We start from the raw sequence: 8,795 nt of genomic DNA on the forward strand, positions 1-8,795 counted from the left end.
TGAAAATATTCCACAACACTTAGAGTTTTTTTCCTTTGGGATAATGATCCCAAATCTAAACCAGAAACCTGGGATTCATCCAAATCACCTGGGATCTCTGTTTCTATTTGTTTTAGCCTGTAAAATGGGGACAAAACATTTGCTATAGGGATGCTATAAGGATTAAATTGAATTAACATACACAAAGTACCAGGCAATAAAATAATGGAGACTTCATAAAAATTTGTTTCTTTCCCATAGATGCTTTTCAATGCAACCTAGAAAAAATGCAAAAGAAAATAATGTCTTCTCAATCAACATAGACTTATCTGAAAGTCAACATACTTGAAGTCTGAAAGAGATGATCAGGGTTCTGGAATTTGACTTGTATTTTCAACTCCTCCCTTGATGAACTGTAGGAATTCATTAACTCTTCCTCTGCTGCGATCTTCCTACAAGTTGCAATAATAATACGGGTGCATATGGAAATAAATGAGAAGAAAGGCAGGCTTTTCAAACATACCTTGGTAACAACTCTGTGCACTCTGCCTGGCCTTGGGTTTCTAAGGACATCTCAGAAGTGGGATGAGCACCATTCTGGCAGAGGGGAAAATATCCTCCTCCTGTGAACATCTGAGACGTGGAAAGGGAAGGAGGATGAGCAGGCCTCCCATGGGGATGTGGTAGTCACTGAGCTGGCCCACATCCATTGTCACTGCCCGACTTCTACCCACTACGAAGCCAGCACATCTCAAAAGTCATCAAGCTAGCCCAACGGCCGGCAGACAAGCTGGAACCTATGATCAGAGCCTCCCTGGAGTGTTTCCTTTTTCTTAATGACCACACAAGAAGACCCAGGAAAGGAAAGGAGGAGGGTCTTTGGACCTTATAGCAATTTGATTGCTAATTCCAAAATTAGATATTGGATTATGTTTGTAATCTGGTCTGTACCTGGGCATGATTAAGTTATGACTAGAGCTTTAATTGGGCCACGTCATTCGGGTATTGAGTCCCCACCCCTTGGTCGGTGAGGACTCACAGATAAAAGGTATGGCAAAAGACAGAGTTAAGGGTTTCTGATGTTGGAGTTTGATGCTGGAGCCTTGAGCTGGAGCCCCGGGAAGTAAGCTCACAGAGGAAAGAGAAGCCAGCCCCAGGAAGTGAGGAACCCAGGAAGCCTGAACACTTGCATATGTCAGCAGCCATCTTGCTCCAACACATACAGATAGACTTTGGTGAGGGAAGTAACTTATGCTTTTTGGCCTGGTATCTGTAAGCTTCTACCCCAAATAAATACCCTTTATAAAAACCAACCAATCTCTGGTATTTTGCATCAGCGCCCCTTTGGCTGACTAATACAGACCTCAAATCTATAACTTATTTTTTAAAAGTCACAAGGTAAAATCCTCTTTCAACAAATGAAATCTTAAATGGGAGATCACTGGTTATGTGTTATTTGAAATAGATAAATATCTATTCTATTTTTTTCAAAGTACAATGCTAACTAAAATAAGGTCAAGTTTACTCTAGGTACAAATAAATGAATTCATTAGCGATAAAAATGAGATAAGCCTACAAATTAAATTTTTTATATAGTAAACTGCAATTTATCATTGTTTCCTTCAGCAACTGAAAAATTTTTAAATATCTCATTATGAGTTAGTAAGAATTATTTTTTACAGTTACAGTGCTTTAAAGATAAATTTATTAAGTTTATTTCAAATGAAGGAACATTTCAAAAGATTTTTTAGACAGTATTGAAGAAAATGAAACCCTATTACTACAGCAAAATGTTCTCCTCACGGTGGTAAAGATGGCAAGTAGTACATAAACTACTGTGATACCCATCAGAATTATTACATTTCTTTAATAAACGTGCTAGATGGAAATGGTGTAGGAAACGGTATGCTAGCCACACAGGGTGACATTATACTGTGCACGTAGGATTCTCATTAGCTTTGTGGGAGACATATTCATATCATACAAGAATCATTGTGTCACTGACATTTTCATTAACCTCCTTTGCTCATTTACTGCCATCACAATAACTGGAGCGCCCTGCAAGGAGCAGCTCACAAACTGCATCTTTTACTGTTAGGTAGCATTTGTAGATTTACTAGGCTATTTGGAAAAAAAGAAGACTAGAAGAAAGGTTTAAGGGCAGAATGTCCTGTCACATTAAATCGATGATTTTAAACCTGAGGTCAAGGGGGGAAAAAAAAGAGAAAAACAAAACCAAACGTGAGGCCATGCTTGTCCAGAATTAGATCACACATTTCACGTTGCTAAGAACTATTTCTCACTGTCCAGAAAGGCCTGCTCAAAAGTGATCTGTGTAATAGTGCATGTAAATTGCAAGCTAGAATGATCCCCTGCCTTTCAGTAACACTTCTGGAACTACTACGGAACTGAACATATGAGCCTAAACCCAGGACACCAGCCTGTCCGAGGGACACAAACAGCAAAAGTGCTCTGCTCCTCTTCAGCCATCTCTTGCGGATGCTAACTATTGAGTATAATGTTTTGCCTTGAACTGAGCTGCTTGTACTTGAAAATCCATCTCCAGACACTGGCTTCTTGGTCATGCAGGCCAAGGCACATGTATTTCAGATAAACATGGAAGAGGCAGAATCATTTTAATTTCCTAGGAGTTACTATCAGATGTATTTCACGTGTGTGTTTATATAACGTCTGCTAAAATGAACATAAAACAATAATGGCATCCGTTTGTGGAGCACTGCGTGCGCAGGCTCTCTGCTCAGTGTTTTACAGGACATACGCCTTTAAATCCTCACAAAAATCTACGAGGCAAAAACCGTTATCCTCGTTTTACAGGTGAGGAAGCTTGGACTTGTTGACATGAAACAACACGATGAAGGTTGTACTGTCAGTAAGTGGAGAAACCAGGATTGGAAACCAAACATTTGACTCCCAATCACCTGCTCTTAAACTACTTTTCTAATTCAAAAACAATTTAAGGTAGCTTTGAGATATATATATCAAAAGATATATATATCAAAAGAACATGAAGGAAGGGATGTGAGAAAGAGGGCAGAGAATCAGAATTCAAATGGGGCCAGGAATTTAGCTCAGCGTGTGAATGTACTTGCTAATGTGGAACCACAAATTTACTCTAAGCTTTCTAGCAGTCTTTGCAAAGACAAAACACAATATGGTGACTATTTTTATACAAAACCAACTGTTTGGTCAGGAGAAGCACAACTATTCCTTATTAAGGGATCCTCACAAACAGAAGACAAGGAAAGATAACGAAGCCCACTCTCATTAACATCCTTGGAGCAAACGCAGCGGGGACCTTCACCAGGCTGGGACTTTCTGAGCTGCCAGCCCAGGCAGGGAGCGTCATTCCAAAGCACGGTCAGTTAAAGCAAATCCCCAGAAGGCCGGCAAGCCGCAGATATGCACGGGCCACACGCAAGACCGAAAGCCCTCGTGAAGTCAAGCAATTTGCTTTGGGAACAGAAAGCTAAAGCAAAACACAGAATTAAATTCACGCCATAGCTTTCTTTCCCTCACTGCAGGTTATAACTGACTTCCTTTATTAGCTGTGGCATATGTACAGTATTTTATAAGAAGTAAAAATAATGAAACATAGAATTGCACCTCAGGAGTTTGTATCTTAGAAATGGAGCTTTCCAAATCTCTGGCATGGCTGTTAACCAGATTCACCTGTGACTCCCCGTGTCCTGGTCTTTGCTTACAGGCAGACGGCAGAGAAAGGTGGGCTTGGTTCCAATGAAGTGAGTCACACGGATTTTTTGGTTTCCCAGTGCAAATAAATGTTTACACTATAGTGCAATCTAGTGAGTGTGCGATAACATTATGTCTAAAAATATAGAGAAAAAACCTTAATTAAAATGTGACAAGACAGGAGATGAGCACGTGCTGCTGGAAAAATGGCCCCAACAGACTCGCTCGATGCAGGGCCACAAACCTTCGCTTTGTAAAAAACGCAGTGTCTGCAAAGCACAGAAAGAGAAGCACTATACAATGAGGCATGCCTGCATGTAATTTTACTCACTTCTCAAATCTGCTTTTTTTTAAACATTTCTTTTTTTCTTCCCCTCCCCCTCCCCCTCCCCCACCCTACTGTTTTGTGTTTTTTTTTTTGCTGTCTGTGTCCATTTGCTGGGTGATCTTCGGTATCCATTTCTCTCTTTTTTTTGGTAAAGATTTATTTATTTATTTATTTATTTCTCTCCCCTTCCGCCCCCCACCCTCTGTGTCTATTTGCTGCGTCTTCTTCTTTGTCCGGTTCTGTTGTTGTCAGCGGCATGGGAATCTGTGTTTCTTTTTGTTGTGTCATCTTGTGTCAGCTCTCTGTGTGTGCAGCGCCATTCCTGGGCAGGTTGCACTTTCTTTCGCGCTGGGCAACTCTCCTTATGGGGTGCACTCCTTGCGCGTGGGGCTCCCCTACGCGGGGGACACCCCTGCGTGGCAGGGCACTCCTTGCGCACATCAGCACTGCGCATGGGCCAGCTCCACACGGGTCAAGGAGGCCCGGGGTTTGAACCACAGACCTCCCATGTGGTAGACGGACGCCCTATCCACTGGGCCAAGTCCGCCGCCCTATCTATTTCTCTTTTTATCTTCTCTTCTCGTCCATCTCCTCTAGGATGAACCGGGATTTGATCCTGGGACCTCTGATGTGGAGAGAAGGTTCCTGTCAATTGCGCCATCTCAGTTCCTGGTCTCCGCTGTGCTTCACCTTGACTCTCCCCTTTGTCTCTCTTTTGTTGTATCATCATCTTGGGCGTGACTCACTTGTGCTGCGTGGGCACTCTGCTCACCACACGGGCACTGGCTCACCACGTGGGCACTCACGTGGGCACTCGGTTCGCCGTGCGGGCACTCGCCTCAATGCAGGGCACTTGGCTCACTGCACAGGCGCTGGCTCACCACACGGGCACTGGTTCACTGCGCAGGCACACTTTCTCCTCTTCTCTTTCACCAGGAGGCCCCAGAGATGGAACCCGGGTCCTCCCATATGGTAGGCAGAAGCTCTTATCACTTGAACCACATCCGCTTCCCTCAAATCTGCTTTTTTATTTTTTCCCCACCTGGGAAAACAGACTTGAAATCACCCTTTCTGGTCCGGCTCTACCAATTTTCCTCTAACTCTTCTCACCTAGCAGAACCGACCACGTCTTCCATTGTACTCCCACGGCACTTTGAATAGAGCAATAAAGTCTAGCACATGTTGAACGCTTACTATACACCATATTCACCTTTAATCTTCACAAGACACTGTTACTAACCCATTTTTCAGGAAGCAAGGCCTGCAGTTTAAACAACTTGCCCAGCCTCTCACAGAGGGGAATGATGGTCAGCTTTCACGCCAGGCGGTCTGGCCCCAGAGCCCACAGGGGCTGCCCAGGGCACCACCCTGCCTCTCGAATGCTCCGCTGGCTGCCACCCAGCACAGGGTGCTTAGTGGTGTATCTTCTTATCTCTCTCGCTCCTTCCAAAGGAAGATTTCCCACACCAGCCTCTCCCCTTCTTCAGCGCCCCTTCCCTCCTCAGCCAGGAAGGTCCTGATTCATGCCCCCACCACTCCACGGAGGCTGCGTTCATTGTGGCCACCAACGACCAGAGGCTCTCGACTCAGCCACATCTCTTTCTGCCTGACTTCTCAGGCATCTTAGAAACTTTTGGGCCCTCTCTCCTTCAGAAAACACCCCGGCCCTTGATTTCCCTGCCACCGCTGCTTCCTGTTTCTCTTTCCACATTAGGCTGCTCCATCTCAGTCTGCCTGGGTTCCTCTCTTTCTGCCCACTGTTGAATTTTCAGCCTCCTCTCTCAAGGTCAATGCTGGCTTTCTCTTTTCCCTCTACACACCCCCAGGTGTTTCCTTCCAGAGCAGATCTTTCCCCTGAGCTCATGACCACATGGTCAGTTGTTCCCACCCACTGCCTGCGTTTTCCTAAGTAGGGCTGTGCTGTAGCCCCCTCTTTCTTCTTTTGATTCTTAGCAGCTGGCACAGAGCAGGTGCTCAACAAATGTTTTGAATGAGAACCTGGGTTAACCTAGTTAGAGGCTGTTTTGTGGTGAATCAGGTCAAAATGATGATGTCATAAACTGTAAAACTCCCCTGGAGAAGAAACCGGATTCAAAAGACTGAACAGAGTGGGCTTGGAAACTGGACGCGCCTCCTCAGAGGCTGGGACGGCTGGTCTCCCCTTGGGTCTGTTTGCCAGACAACTGCCAACCTTCCAGCGCCTTTTGTTTTGCACCACCCAGAAACACCCTCGTGTGTAAGATCAAGGGAGGGAGGAGACCTTCTCCCGAAGCCATTGTTAGGTGCACCTGCTCTGCCAGTCCCTTTGTGCCATGAGATCAGAGTCCTGCTTTGCCCCCTAACATCTTGTAGACACACAACAACTATGGACCGTCTTTTATTGAGCACCTCCTATGTGCCAGCCTCTGTACTACAAGCTTCGCATTGATATTGCCTTCCTTAATACTCACGCTCAAAAAAAAAGCTCATTTCAGGGATGTGGACACTGAGGCTTGGAAAGGCTGAAGGGCTTGTTCAAGTGTGCTGGGGATGAAGTGGACAAGCAGGCAGGCAGCCCAGGTCCGTCTGACGCCAAAGGCTGCTTGCTCTTTTCCAAGGCTCTATACAGCCTTCCAGTGTGGGGCGAAATTGTCCAGGAAAATACATTTCTATTTGGACACTTCCGAGGAGAAACTGAGAGAACGCAAGCTTCATGAAGAAGGCTAAGTTGGTGCTTTATTGAAAGAGAGCTTCCCTTTAAGAATGGTTACCTGTAGACCGGGCATCATTTTAAAATCATTTTAAAATGGAATGCATGTCCTTGTTCTTCACGTTTGCTGTGAAGAAGAGAGAGAGATGGAGCTGCCCCTGCGAGCTGTTTTTGTCGCTGTTTATGTCTTGGAGGGAAGAGAGCGTTTGCGTGGTGGTTTTGCTTTTGCTTTCTTGATTGGAGAAGTTGTGGGCGAGGCCGTTGGTTCTGATGAGGGCTGCCACTTTCTTTTCTGGTGCGACTCTAGAGGCAAAGCATCTTCTACATGTGCCCTGGGAGCACGAAGAAGCTGGAGGGGTTTTCCGATTCTGAAAAGAAAAAAAAATAGAAGTGAAGTAAGAACTCTGATTGAAAATTTGGAAATTTTTAAAAGGTTATGAAGAAAAAAAAACAGAGCTAAGGAAAAACATTTCAGTTTGTGAGGAAAATGTGAGACTTTCGGATGCTGGGGAAGAAGAGAGTGATTAGAAAGAGGCCTGCAGGCGGTGGCTGGGGCCCACGGGGCGGGGAGGAGGCCGGTCTTCCGGCGCCTTCTCAGATCCTCAGGGGCAACACTGGCTTCCTTCTCAGCAAAGCTGAGGCAGGTCACTGAGCTGACAGTCAGAAGTCTGAGGAGAAGGCGGTGAGGGAGAGGCGTGACGGCTGGCAGGGCGAGAAGGGCGCCCAGGGCCTCTGCTGGCGCCACCCAGCCTTCCCCCCTCAGGGCCCACCCCCGTGGGCTGCCGGGGGACCCCAGCCTCCAGATCCCGGCAGAGAGGTGATTTGTGGTGTTAGCTATCCTGGGAGACAGTCCAGAACACTTAGGATAGTGATGTCGAAGAAAGAACATGAGAGGGAAAAAAAGGTTTTTACCATAATGGAGAGAAATTTGAGGACCTTGTAGGCCATTTCCTTCTTAAATGATCTCTTCCCCCTTTAAAAACCAAAAACACTGCTGTTTAATGTTCCAGAAAGTTAAAACAAAATGAAAAAACAGGCCGTGTGTCCCCCTTTTGTAAGCACAAAACCAAAAACAGGCTCTCTCTCTCTCTCTCTCTCCTGAGGCAGATCTGTGCGAGCCCAGCCTGAGAAACCCTCCTTGCCGCTAACTGAGGAAGCTGTAGGGGGAGTTCTGGGGCTCATCGGACGCCTTCCTACCCAGAGCGTCCACACCGGAAACACAGCTCGCCCTGGCTTCCTTCAGAAGCAGGCCCCACTTCTTCTCTTCTCCTTCAGGGGAGAAAAGAGCTTCCACCAACTTCCCTGTCTTCTCCTCAGCGCTCTGCGACTTGAGCCACCAAAACGTAGGCGGCCAGCCACCTGGGGCAACCCGGAGTTACAAGCATTTGCCTCTTTATTTCTCCTTCTTTATGTTCTTTTAAATGTTACATTCAAACAATATGAGGTCCCCACATACCCCCACCCCCTCACCCCACTCCTCCCACATCAACCACCTCTTCCACCATCGGGCACATCCACTGCACCTGGTGAATGCGTTTTGGAGCACTGCTGCACCACATGGACAGGGGTCTACATTGTAGTTTACACTCTCCCCCAGGCCACCCAGTGGGCCATGGCAGGGCACACAATGTCCAGCAACTGTCCCTGCAGCACCACCCAGGACAACTCCAAGTCCTGAAACTGCCCCCAAATCATGTCTCTTCTTCCCTCTCCCTGCCCTCAGCAGCTACCATGGCCACTTTCTCCACACCAGTGCTACCATTTCTTCCCTTACTAATCACAATAGTTCCATAGTAGAATACCAGTAAGTCCACTCTAGTCCATACTCTATTCCTCCAGCCTGTGGACCCTGGGATGGTTAGAGAGACAGAGCTGGAGGAGAGTGTCAGAGCATTTGCCTCTTGATGGGGGAGAAAGGCTTCCCTTTGAGTAGACTTCCTAATAGAAGCCGAGCCTGCTCAGGCCGCGTGCCCGCCCCCTGCTCTCACTTGACCTCCACAATGGGAAGTGCTGCCATCGTCCCTACAGGCGCCCTGTGCTAACCCGGGGCTTAGGGAAGCAAGGACTGTGCCCAAGGCCACGGTCACA

General features: G+C 46.6%; 1 long non-coding RNA gene across 1 annotated transcript; it reads right to left on the reverse strand.

Moving 5' to 3' along the window:
* Positions 1-4,173: 4,173 nt before the first annotated feature.
* On the reverse strand, positions 4,174-7,707 carry LOC131278628 (uncharacterized). Its single transcript, XR_009186009.2, has 2 exons — positions 7,620-7,707; positions 4,174-7,075 (listed from the first exon to the last, which is right to left on the reverse strand). It is a non-coding gene; the product is annotated as an uncharacterized lncRNA (long non-coding RNA).
* Positions 7,708-8,795: the final 1,088 nt, after the last annotated feature.

This window comes from Dasypus novemcinctus, chromosome 5 (assembly GCF_030445035.2).
Source record: "Dasypus novemcinctus isolate mDasNov1 chromosome 5, mDasNov1.1.hap2, whole genome shotgun sequence".
NCBI lineage: Eukaryota > Metazoa > Chordata > Mammalia > Cingulata > Dasypodidae > Dasypus > Dasypus novemcinctus.